Source organism: Chelonoidis abingdonii, chromosome 1, assembly GCF_003597395.2.
Source record: "Chelonoidis abingdonii isolate Lonesome George chromosome 1, CheloAbing_2.0, whole genome shotgun sequence".
NCBI classification, from domain to species: domain Eukaryota; kingdom Metazoa; phylum Chordata; order Testudines; family Testudinidae; genus Chelonoidis; species Chelonoidis abingdonii.
The window spans coordinates 101,544,220-101,558,104 of NC_133769.1; positions in this window are offsets into that span (position 1 = coordinate 101,544,220).

A 13,885-nucleotide genomic window follows, 5' to 3' on the forward strand; every position below is an offset into this window, starting at 1 on the left:
AGGTTTGCCACTCAGAATCACCTCCAGTGGACCAGATGTCCCATCTCTCCGGGACCAGCCCTTGGCAGGAATGATTGCCTCCAAAAGCCCAAAGAAGAAGATGCTGCTGTCAACCCGCAGCCATGACAAGACAACCTCCTCCTGCCTCTACATTGTACTGTAAAGCCTCTTCCATCTCCTGCCATGTAGGCCTGATCCCACAGGATATCTTCACTTATTGGGGCAGAGGGATCTTACAAGGGCACTTCTTTGGCCTCCTGCCTCACATACCCCCAAAGTGCACAGTTGTCCAGTGCAACCTCAGTACAATTTCTTAGACATTATGCAACATTTCCAAAAAGTCAGCCATCTTTCTCCCCCAGCTCTGTAAACTACACCTGTTCCAAGCAATAAAAAGGAGCCACGCAGTTATCAAGTGGAAAATATTTTCCCCCTCCCCCTCTTTCTTCCACCTACGAGGTATGATTCTCAGGCTGCACTGTACGGATTTGATTTTCAGCGAGTCACTTATTGCTGGCAGAACCTGCCTCTGCTCGCTCTCTCTCTGCTCGTTGGATGAGTGACACTAATCAATGGCGTGGGAGGTAAGGAGCAGATTAGCGCATTGCTGTGATTGACAAGCCTCACTCAGTATAGCAGTGGATACTTGAAGATCCACTGGATAGATCTAAGCCATTGATACCACACCCCTCACTGAAACAAAAGCTCACTTCAGGGACAGAAACAAACAGGGCAAGTGACCGCAAAAAAGGCCTAACTCAGTGACATTTTTAATCAAGAAATTGCCCTATATTAATCACAATATGTAATCAACAGGAAAATTGGTCCCTGCTGCGGAAGGAAAGATCTCTTGAATTATCTCAGCAGGGAAGCCGGCACTAATTTATTGCTGTTTTGTGCCAAGTCTTTTTGATGCGATAGATGAATGAAGCTGATGTTTTGGACTTTGACTCTCTCATTTACCCTAAGACCCTTGACACTGGGTTGGCAGGGCCATGTAAGTGGGAATCAGGCCCTTGGCCCTGTGAAGTATGGCTACCGTCAAGAAAGCTGGTGCTGTTAAAACTGCTCTCTCTCTTTTCCTTTCTTTTGCCCACCCCTAACCCCAGCCCCACACACCTCCAAAGTCTTAGCTGGACAGGACTCTCTCCCCTCCTTCCTACATTCTAGAAGAGCTGATATCACTTCAGAAGAGCAAGCATTGAAGCCCATTCTGCCTCATCTCAGCAAACTCATGGCCTGAGTCCCTGTCACATTGTGGCTGGCGATATTGCTGTAAAAAGCAGCAAGGGCACAGTTTGCCTATCAGAAACACTTGCTTCCTCTAACTCCATCACAGCATGGAAGAGGAGTAACCGATAGCTGGTTAGATCAGAGACAAAAATATAATATAGACAGACTTTCCTTTCTTTCTCAGAGGATTGAGGCTCTGGAACAGCCTTCCAGTAGGAGGTGTAAGGGCAAATGACCTACCTAGTTTTAAGATGGTGCTTGATGCATTTATGAACCGGATTATATGATGGTATTGCCCAGGACTGGACTGGATGACCCAGGGGGACCCTTCCAATCCTATGTCCCTGCATGGCAGCAATGTCCATTTTCTCCACAGATCTAACCACAATACCAGGCTGGACAGAGGAGAAAGCCTTAGTAACATTCATTTTCAGAAAATTTCTCCCTTTAAAATATGTCACTAAATCAAAATGTATTCCCTCTCACACACACACCTTTTATCCTGGATTCTGGTTAGGAGAGGGGAGGCCAGTGACACAGTTTCCTTTAGCCCTAAAGAAGAGGGAGAGTCACCCAGAGAATTCAGGGGGCCTGGGGTCTTTGGAGTTGGGGGGCCCCTGCTTTGGTAGTAATTCGGCAGCAGGGGGTCCTTCCGCCCTGGAGCAGAAAAAGTTCCAGGGGCCCGGGCCCTGTGAGAGTTTTCCGCTCCAGGGGCCCTGAAAAATTCTCGTGGGGGCCCCTGCGGGGCCCGGGGCCTAGGCCAAATTTCTCCACTTGCCCCCCTCTGGGCAGCCCTGAACCAGCAGGGGAACAGATCCTACTCTATAAAAAAGGGAGCAGGTAGGGAACTACCAGCCCGGACAATTCTCTGCCCATCAGAGCCTGGTGCTGCTCCACCAACTGGCAGAAAGCCATGGAGGCCCAGAAATACTCCTGGCAGGCAACTGCCTCTGCTGTTACTCCCACTTCTGAGTCTCCTGCCTGATGAGTCCCTATTGCACCTGCCTGTGAAGAGGTGGGAGCTGACCAGGAGAAGAAGAGGAGAGCCATATTCCCACATGCTCCTCTTTACTTTAACCACTGCTCAGCACCTGTATTGTGAGCTCACTGGCTTAGCACTTAGAGCTGCTGGTTAACACTGAAGGCCTGGACTTTCATGAGGCCTCTGGCTCAGCAGCTGAGTTGATGTGAGGGTCCTTGAGAGTGATGCAAAGTAGCCTCCCAGCAGTCTGTCAGTGCTGATGAAAAGAGGAACCCTAGCCTACCCCACCCTCTGGAATTCAGGGTCCAGGCTCTGGACTCAGGGCATGGGTCTGGGTTTGCTACCCAAACTCCCCTGCATTCCAAGACTACTTCCAGTCACGGCTTTGCTCTTCCTTCCTATCTCCATGGGACAGAGGGAGTAAAGCCTTCTGATGGCCTGAAAACACACAGACTTTGGACCCTGGTGCTCTTCAGACCACCAAGAGAAATGAAAGCTTTTAAAAGAGGCTCAAATACCATTTTAAAGCAAAACAGACTTACCTCTGAAGTTGGTGGTGCTGCCTCTGTGATGAGCAGACAGTCTCCAGTGATTGCACCACTTGTTCCAGCAGCTTAATGCTAGTGTCCCCTTACTAAAACTCATTGGGGGTGTTTTGGTTGGCTAGATCCCAGTACCCAAAGAAAGGGGAAGGGTCAGTGGGAAATCAGGACCTTGCGACTGACCATCCCCAGGAACAATGGGGAGAGGCCAATGCTCCAGGTCAGCCTGATTGACAGGGTGGGCAGGTTAATCAAGAGGTCAGGAGGCCAGGAGGTCCCATCCTCCATGTGAACTGGAATTGCTTGGGTCAGACAGAGTGGGGCTGAGCTGAGGAGAAAGCAGGGGCCCAAGCTGAGCTGGGGTGCAGAGCTGCAGCCCCAAAGCCAGAGCACAGCCCAGAGAGAGCAGACCTGTCCTGGGAGCAGAGCTGCAGCAGCCAGATCCAGAGGGGCCAGAAAAGCAGCCCAGGGAGCTGGAGGCAGAGCAGCAGCAGCAGCTGCCGTGCTGAGGCAGTGGAGCTGGAGCTGAGACAGAGTGATGGAGTGGGGGCTCTATCTGTCTCGAGCCGGGTGCGGTGAGCATCTGAGGAGAGCGAGGGGGACCCTGGACGGTAAGCCCAGCTCAGGGAGACCCTCAGGCAAGATGCCCTGCAGACCAGACTTGGTGGAGGATCGTAACCCTGATGAGGCAAGGGCAAAGCTGGGAAGAAGGGTCCTGCCACCTAGAGCCTGAGAGCATGTGGGCACCGCCAGAGCAAGTGTTCGACCTGCAGCATCCCTGCAGCACAGCCAGGGCCTTAGAAGGAGGCCTGGGACTTGTGAGGAACAGACTGAACTTCCCTTACATTTCAGAGACACTCGTTGTGACGTCCCCGTGCCACAGAGCGGGGTGACGTGTTTTCCTTTAACTTAAGCTTTCCCATTTTTTCCTTATTTTTTTTAATTGATTGCTGTTTAATAAATTGTATTTGATTTGAACTGTATGTAATGATCAGTGGGTCAGGGAAGCATCCAGTGCAGAGAGAGCACCGTGGAGTGGGGTCACCCAGCCCCTGCTCTAATTGACAACAGCAAAGTTGGGAGTCAAGCCCCCCAGGAATCCTGGGCCCAGCCTTGTTGGGGTTATGAGAACTCTGCCACACAGGAGAGTGGAAGGGGAGCCCTCAAGGTCAGGCAGGGAGCGAGGACTCAGATCCTTTCGCTAGCCCACTTCAGTGGGGTAATGTATAAGCCTTGAAAGTTCCCCACAATAGCGGGACCATTCCCCCGCTTACACTAGCTTGTACTTCCACTTAGGTGTCTCAGGCTGGCTTCCTGAGAGGCAATGGACTTTAGCTGTTTTGTGAGTCTGCTGGTTAACCCTTGCTTTCCTGACTGGATCCACAAAACTTTCTAAATATGTCACTCCCTCCCCCACCCCCGACCCACATATGTAATATACCCCATCACAGCAAGGTTACTGACTTAAGTACCTCTGCAATGCTGGAATGATATCAAGGCATAGTCCTCTTTTAAGCTGCTGTCACTAGCTTGCTGATCTGATGTCAAGGAACAGGTCCCTATAAACTCACTGACCAAACATCCCTGGTTTTCTGGTCACTAGCTCAGCAGCTTTAGCCAGTTGGTATGATGTCATGGCCTCTGTGAGGTCACTAGCTTCAGTCATCTAGCCAGCTGGGCTGATGTCTAAACAGAAGAGTCTTTAAGATTACTTATTCAGCACCTCTACCTTGTTTGGGTGATACCAATGCACAGGCCTCTCTGAGACTACTGATTCAAATTGCTGGTCCTTCAGTGGTTGAGAAAGATCAAAGAAGGAGACCCACCCCCATTCTGGTGGATGCACGTTACCATGGAGGTTGACATCATGTAGTGAAGTGATACTTCAATATCTTGTCAGATGCGACATGGCATGTTGATGAAAACAGAGCTAAGGGAATAAATGGTACTGTGCATGTGTGTGCATGCAGAGTGTGCACTTGGGTAGGGAGACAAACTTTGTCCACCCGCAACCCCATAGTGGAGTGCAGGAGGGGACAGGGTATTGACAGCCATTTTGTTTTCCTTCATTCTGGTGAGGGGAAGGGGCAGGCTTTTCGCAAGAAGAGAAGGGCAAACTCTCCTCTTTCCTTCTCCCCCTCTATAAGGGAGACGGAACCAGCAGGGGGACTGATCTTCTTGTAGAAGAAAGGAAGCTGGTCAGAGACTCCTATTTTGTATAATTCTCCTAGCAGGTGCTAGTGCTGCTCCGCCTACTGAAGGAAGGCTTGAAGTCCCAGAAATGCCCCCAGCCAGACACCAACCAGCCCCTCCTGCTGCCCCTGCTTCAGATTCTCTTTTCACCAGCCAGTGAAGAGGCGGGAGGAGTGGAGGGATGGGCAGCTGAGCTCTCCATGCCCAAAAGAGGGCCAGGAGGAGGAACCCACCTGTGAGCCCTTGAGGTTCTTCTTATTTTAATCCCTGATTAATGAAAAGATGTTAACTGGGAAAATAACAAACAACCTTTGACCTTGTGTCAATGCAGTCCCCAGGAGTGCATTCCTTTGCCCAACTGCTTGAACAGAAATCAAGTGTCCCTATTTTCTAAACGTAATCAAGTGAAAATAAAGTCCTCTCTCAGCCATTTGACTGAGGAAATGGTCTCAGCTTAAATACCTCTCCTGGAAAGCCACTTATTTTTCCTTTGAATGGGAACGCCATCCAAAACAACACTGCTCTTTAACAAAACATCAGACCTCAAATTCCCTCTCTCCACTTAGACAATTGGGGGAACATTTTCAAAAGGAGCCAAGTGATCTAGGAGCCTGAGCCTCATGGAAAGTCAGTGGGATTGAAGGCTCCGCTGTCAATTAGGTGCTTTTGAAAATGACACCCTTTGGCAGAACGCTGAGAAACGAGCCAGGGTGAGAATTCGCCCAGCCCAGGGAGAAGGAGCTAAGAGGACTTTAAGCCACTTTTGCGCCCTCCTGATTCCAGGCTGCTGTAGAAGCTAATGTGCTCCCAGAGAGCAGCTGTAAGAGCTAGTGAGACCCCTTCCTGCCCCCAACACTCATCCAACAGAGGGGCTTGCAGCCAGGCCTTTTAGGACAATGTAAATTGTCTTGCCCAAGCCTTTGCCAGGGGTGGGAGAGGAGGCGAATTCTCTCCTGTCTGGATGCAGGGCTGTACCAGCTCTGCTACACTCTGCAGCAGTACAAAGGAGCCGTAGAGAAGAGAATCCCTCCCCCTGCTGTGCACACTCCTCACAACCGCCTTCCATGATGGGGTACAAACATTTCCTCTCCCACACTCAGTACCCAGTTGGGCACATCTTACAGAACCACTCAAGAGTCAGCTAAGGAACAAAGTGAATGCCTCAGTCTAGCAATCCCTAGAACAGCCCTCGATGAGAGTATTGCAGGAGTGACTTGGCCCAATATGTTTGACAGTGACTGCTCATTTCTGGTGCCTCGATTTTTGGATACCCAACTTGAGACACCTGTTGATTTTTAGAGGTGCTGAGCACCTGCAGTTCTCTTTGACTTCAGTTGGAATTGTAGGTGCTCGGCACCTTTGAAAATCAACAAACTGGGCATCCAACACATAAGGTCCCCAGAACTGAGGGGACAATATTGCAAATTTTAGCTTTCTCGTCTTGCCCTAGAATCAACTAGGACTCTGTAACTAGAGGGCAGGACTATATGGGAGCTCTGTCCTCTCCAGCTGTGTCTTAGCAAGTCCAGCTAAAGAAACGTTGTCCCTAAAATTACACAAATTATTGGTGCTGCTACCCATTAGAATATAATATCTTCACAGTCATACTTATCACTTATTTATTATATTAACCAGGGCAGTGGCTAACTTCTAATGCATACAACCATACCCATTTCAGCTTACCAAGCAGGGAGAATGAATGCGAGACAAGGGTTGTGCAGATGACTAGCCAGCATGATTAAAGCCTAGGACAGACATCATTATGATAGGCTATAGTACGGTTGGCTACTGTGAGCTAAATTCTGCCCTGGTCTTTATTTCGATTTTAAGCTCTTTGGAGCAGAGATCATCTTTTTGTTCTGTGTTTATACTACCACAATGGGATCCTGGCTCAATAACAGGGGCTCCTAGGCACTACTGACACACAATAAATAATACATAAAATAATAATAGTCTATATAAGATTCCAAGATTGTCACTCTGAAGCCTAGAATGCCTGTTGAGTCAGTGTGATATGATAGACACTGCTACAAGCATTGCTGAGAGCTCTTTGTTCTGAAAATCACCAGATTCAGCTATCACTGGGCTTCAGTCTGTTCCCATCCAGTGTTTAAGTTCTCCGCCATTTGAATGTATGAATTACCTGTACAGAGAACAGCTACAGTAAGGCCTGAACCTATGCTATGCCAAGAGTCCTAGACCACTGTGATACCGGCAGTAACTCAATCAAACACCATCCTCACTTTACAGGTAATTTGCTTGCAACAATTTCATTGGTTGTATTAGGGAGTGTGGACAGATGGAGGATTACTTGACCCAACTCCCATACCTGTGCAACACCAGGGCTTTCAGTGTAATAATCATAATACCGGACCTTGTGTAACTGCACTGAAGTCCAGGGAGTTGCATGACATATGAGTCATTGTGTTTGGGTAAGGGGATAATGATCATCTTGCCAGCGGTGTGCCTGGCTAGAATTGTTCTCTTCTATAATTGCCAAAATGTAGGTTTCTCCCAGCTGGCAGCAGCTCATAAAAAGTGTCTGAAAACTGCTGCCGAGCTTTGTCTATGAAGGCTCCAAGGAGAGCTGTTCATCCCCATCATGCAATTCCCAGGCAAACCTTCTGTTCCTTGGCAGAACACTTTTCCACTCTGTCTTTATTTCCCTTTTTATTGTATTCCTTTTTAGAAACTTGTATTTCTTTGGTTGGCAGCCTGCCACCAGGACTGGAACAAACTGTCCCCTTGCATGTGGGGCACTCGCCTGTATCAGCCAGTCAGAGAGCCACCTGCCCTGCCACCACTCCTTGGCCAGTGTCACTTTATCAAAACACACACTATTTTGTAATCAACTTGTGTTTTCTTTGGGGGGTTTATGTTCCAAAGCAACTCGGGGATGAATGAGGAATTTATACTCCATGCCAGTGGAACAGGTTCTTGGGCTTCCACCTGTCTGCAATCCACTCTCAGTTCACACATCACTGTGCACTGATCTGGGGGCGGGGGTGGAGGGATTTTAACCCTTAAACTGATGGGATTTTCTAGGCTGCCAGGAGGACATGTATAGTCTGTGTACCTCAGTTTAGAAGCGGTGTATAGCTCCTAGGAAATGTAATTGCTTTCCCCCATTGTTAGCATTGCAGTAGCTAGCTTATTTTTGGTATTTCTGTTGAACTCCACCACCATAGTAGCTAAGCAGCCCACAGTCTGTAACATTTATCTTCACAACCCCCCTATAAAGTAGGGCAGTGCTATTACCCCATATTAGGTGGGGAACTTAGGCACAGAGACTAAGACTTAGATCCTCAACAGCATTTAGGTGCTTAGCACCCATTGGAAATCAATGAAGCACTTGAGTATTTCACACCCTTTATAAACATTGTTACAAAAATTTCCTGCTTTTTTTTTTTTTTAAATTTTGAAAAATATGGTGACCTTATCCAACCCTCCCTCTCTGTCTCATCTAATCTAAATGATCCATCCACCCATCCATCCACTGGCTGAAATATATTTACATAAATCATTAATCAAATACTTTTGAATAAAGAACACATATGTAAGAGCCAGTGTCTGTTTATGGATAATTCATCGTTTGCTGCAAATAGTTTACTGAAATCCTCTGGAGGCGCTCTCAAAATGAGGTCTAGTACAAGCCATCAGGTCTACCTTGTAGTATTGATCTGCCTGAAGGGGAGCAGAGAACTACCCCATTTCCAAATGGCATAGTGAGAATGGGTGGAGGGAGGGGGGTTGGAAGTAAAAGGAAATTTGGGGAGATTTTTCATAGATACCAGATTCAAAGGCCAGAAGGGACCACTGTGATGATCTAGTCTGACCTCTTTGATGCAGACTTTAGGCATCTCATGTTCCACCAGAGACACCCTTAAAGACGGCGATAACCTGTTCTGTCATCCAGTCCATCTCACTATCAGCACAGAATGATTCTTTGCAACCTAGTATATATTCTAGTGTTTATCCCTATCTGGTCCTAATGAGTCTTCCATGACTTCCCTTGGGAGATTATACACCTCTACCCCGATGTAATGCTGTTCTCAGGAGCCAAAAAATCTTACCGCATTATAGGTGAAACCAGATTATATCAAACTTGCTTTGATCCACCGGAGTGCACAGCCCTGCCCCCCCCCCCCCCCCCCCCCCCCCCCCGGAGCACTGCTTTACCGTGTTATATCTGAATTCGTGTTATATCGAGTCACGTTATATTGGGGTAGAGGTGTACCAATAGATACCACTGTCAGGAATTTTTCCTTTCTTAACTTAATCCTATTATTCCCAGTTAGATATTCCAGGGTCCTACTATAAATTACTCCTCTTCTTGATTGGTGTCTACACGTTAACTACTTGTAGCAAATTTTCGTGCCATCACCACCCTTAGAGATTGCTTGCCTAAGCCATATATATTTAGCTCTTTCAGCCTTTCCATAATCCTTATAAAATCACTCTCTGTAGCAGCCCCCATAATCATTTATGCTGCCATAACTCCCAGCCTACATTGCCAATAACCACTGAGTAAGGCAGTATCTAATGGCCAATGAGTAGTCCAGATGCTGGGATGGGCCCGTGACTGTTTGTGTGGGAGAGGAGTAAGGAGAGGATCTGGGCTGATGTTGTAATGGTCTTTCCCTCCAGCTGCATCATATGTTTCCTGGAGGAAGGCCTCATCCCCTGAACCCACCAGATGGCAATTCTGTAGGGAGTCTGGCGCTTGAGCCTTGAAAATGGGACAATAATGCTAAAATCCACCCACTTTTTGGGCCTGCAATGTGGCTAAATCAAATATCCCTGCACAATGTCTTATAGTTACTGTGTGGAAGTTGGTATCTTATATAGAACAGCAATTCCATCCTGCAGGAAGTATCATTAAGTAAGGTATATTATGGGGGCTGACCCCTGGTCCTCGTTTCTGAAGGGTTGACATTACATTCCCATGAGGACTAAGGGGCAGTATATACAGGCACTGGTGAAGATCAGCTTTTGTGTACCTCACCCACTGCAAACTTTTTGTTGTCACTGTGAGCTGAGAGAAGAGACAGTCACTATGGAAACTAGGGGGGAAATACACATTATATCCCACTTTAGACCGGTTTCAAGGAAACCTTTTCATCCAATTCCACGGCTAGGTGGGTTACTACAATGATTTAATTTCTAAAGCATCCCTGGCACCAATCTAATCCCACAAATGTGATGGAGGGGTGGGTCCCATGCAAGGCTTAACTGAGTTTAAAACTGAAGAAGCATTTTCAGATGCTTCTTATAGGTGGAGAAGGACAAACTGAGGAGGATACCAAAGGGAAAAAGGTGCCACTTCCCAGCAGATGCCACAGCAAAACCTCTATCGGTGACTGGTCGTGGGTATAACGGCTAAGATCCTAGATGGCAACTAGTGTCAGATACCCATCTGGAGGAGCTCCACAGACAAGGTCTTGAAATAACCCAGGATTGCTGCTCTTTACAAGAACCAGGTGTGCCAGCTCCAAATCATTCATCCCATCCATGCCCTTTCCTTTCTCACATCCACCTCTCCCTCAGCAGCTTTCCCCCACCTCCCAAAACAAACCTCCCACACATACTTTGAATTAGCAACATAGGCAACTAACAAACATTATTAGCCCTTCATCAAGCATGCAGAACCTACCAAAGTAGCCACATTATCCAACTGCTGTCACCCTACCCTTCTCCCATGCCCCTTACTATCTGGACATCTTTCCCTATATTATATTTCCTTATCTAAGGCTGTAAGCCCCCCCAGGACAGCCCTCCCCCTTTACTGCTCTGTAAAGTGCTTTGCACATTATGGGCACTAGACAAATGTGAAATCACAATAGCGGACTCACTGTTTATCAGCATCCAATGACCTCCAGGTGTGATTCAAACCAATGGAGAGCAATTCCACACACACATCAGCAATATTCCGTGGAACATCAAGGCAACAGCCCACACTCAACCACCCCAAAAGCTGCCAAGACGCCCAGCATGGGCAGCTGGCTCTAAACTAAATAGAACCTTAGATCATGTGTTTGAAATTATTGAAACAAAACCATTTTGATTTGTCAGGCAAGATTCACAAGATTTCGGCACCAGTCACAAAATTGAGGAGCAGGTGGTGGTGACTGTGGTGCATGCCCTCCTTTTAGCCAATAGCCTGATGGTTAGGACGCTCACCTACAAGGGGAAAAACCTAGTTCAAATCCCTGCTCTGGATTTCAAGTGTTCCCCATCCCAGCTGACTGCCCTAATGACCATGCTATTTGTTAAAAGGAGAACATTGCCTCCTCCAGGAATCTAGCCCTTCATGCCTTTTGCTTTCATTAAACTAACCCTTCTGCCAGGTGGAGCTGCAGCAACCAGGGTCGGCTTCAATATCTAGGGGTTCCTTTTCAACAATACAACACAGAACTGGCTTTAACCCCCACCCAGTAACCTGGGAAAATTACATCCCGCCCTCTGGTGCCTCTGAGAGGCAATACTTCCTCACTTGCAAGCACAGAGTCTGAGTGTAGAAAAGAAACTTTTAATGAAAGGAGAGAAGTCACCTGACATTAATTAGGGAAAATGCCGCAAGCAGGATTTATAACCATAAAACTGAGCAGGACACCCACCCCAGAGTGTGTGGGGCAGAGTCTTCCACCTCATGTTCTTGAGTTATACAACCAAAACTTCCTTTACAGTGCTCCCCTCCGCTCCCTCACCATACCCCACTCCCAGTGGTTGTCTTTGGTCAGTGATGACCCTAGGTTCAGAAGTGCATCTGTGTGGGTTCACCTCCCACCTGGGGCAGGAGGCATCTTGCTTGCTCTGCCATCTGAGCACTTGCTCTGTCTGACTGCCCTGCCAGCCGTGGTTCCTTGCCGCCTGGCTGCTTCACCAGCCACTTCTTCCCTCACCAGCCACGCACTGGCTGTCAGTCACCTTCTGCTGCCACCTGCCTCTCTGCTGTGATTGAAGGCTGGGCAGAAACACTGCCCCCCAGTAATTTCAGCTCTCATTTGAGCACTTTAACATAACAAAAGGTTCCTAGTGAAGCCTATTTAGCTCTACCTTTGAACAGTGGGGAGGAACAGGTTAAACCAGACTGGGGACCATTAGGGACAGGCCACACCTCCTGGCTGGGGCACTTGTCCCCACCCCTCTTACTTTCACAGGGGTTTGTCATTTGAGTCTCTGGCTTAACGAGTTCCTTTCAGCTGAGGATGGCCACTCAATCAGACAAGCTCAGCACAATTCTGCTCCTCTTCAGTCATACAATGAAGATAACATTTCTCTACCCCTGCATTCAATACCTACTAAAGTGATTTGTAACCCAACACCAGCCAAAGCGGATCACTTGGTGCTACATAAATCCTGTGTGCTAGATAGCTACGCAGAGTAGGTGTGTTCATGTCAGGGGAGTGTTCATTCAGACCCTGCTTAGAAAACAAATGGCTAAAAATAACCCCCTCCCCCACAAAAATAAATACAAAAATCAACCTGACATTTAGTTTCTGGTTGTGAAACATTTCATTTGACCAGCAATGAAATTTCCAATTTTTTTCAATTTGCTGTAAATTCTGATTTTTTTGGTTTGATTTTTCAGAACTGCCAGAAAAACCAAAAGAAACAAAAACATCAGTTCTAATGGTGCATCAGAGGGGATGCAGAAGATAATTTTCCTTCACAGAGACCACATCTAATTCAAGCAGGTGTGGATAGTGTTTTCAGTCGAGAGGAGGGAGACAGTGGCTGTCTCCCTGCGCTGTGGGCAACATGGTAAGCATAGCTAGCTGCTGTGCTCGGGAGGAGATATGTGCCCCCTTTCATTTGTGCTAGTAGCACAGCACCACAGTGTGTGACCTAAGCAATCCAACCCCTTCTCAGGAACTGCCAAAAATATGTGACATCCTCAGAGCTCTGTCAGGGATGGATGTACATAGTGGGATCCTTCTGCAGAAAATAAAATGTTCTGTTCCAAGCAGGTCAATGTCAAGCATGAAGTCCGAAAGGGCTATGAAAATCCCTTTAAACGTATGCTCCCATCGGGAACGAGAATCCTTTTCTAAGGCCTCAATTGAAGCCCCCTGTTCAAAATCCCCTGACGCCTTACATAAAAACCCTACAGTCTTCCTAATTACTCCTGCTAAAAGCAAAATCAGGCAGGACACTGCTAATAAATAAATCAGGTTTAATCATAAACAGTACACATATTTACAGAGAGTGAGAGAGACTTGATAATATAGGGTGTTGCCATGGCACCAGGAATCAAACACTTGTGCCTTTTACCTGTGAACAATACAAGGCGAAGATGGAATGACGGACAAGTGGAGACGGGATTGGGTCTCTCAGAAGCTATTTCTAGCAAAAATCTGTCATTCTTTGTCACCTGTCAAGTTACAGAATGAACTAGCATCAGCCCACAGCTCCAGCCAGGACACAGCGAGATGGATAAATACAGGGGCAGTATGTGAAGGATGAGGGCGGGGTGGAATATGCCAGGGCTGGTATGAGGTATATATATATCACACACTCATGGGAAGAATATATGCACTGTTGTTACTTACAATTAAATTCTAGAACCAGATTATGCCCACAGCTATGTATGTTCATCTCCCATTTAAGTCAAAGGGAGTGGCATGCTCATATCTGAGGAAATACATCTGGCTCTCTGAGTGCAAACAGAGCCCCAGCACAACAAGCAAGCGACACTGAAATAGAAAAGACAAGTAGATAGCAGCCAGGGACCGGGGAAGGGAGGAATGGGAAAGAGTGACTCAACCCCAAATTAATCACAGTGGAAAAATTCACCCTGTGCAGAGAGTTAGCACAAGGATTATGCTCTCAGGAACTTTAGTGGTGCCTATGCCCATCTTCTGTTCAGGGGCAAACCCCACCAGTAATAAGGAGAACTCTGGAAGCAGAGTTGGTTCCAAATCAACTCCCCACA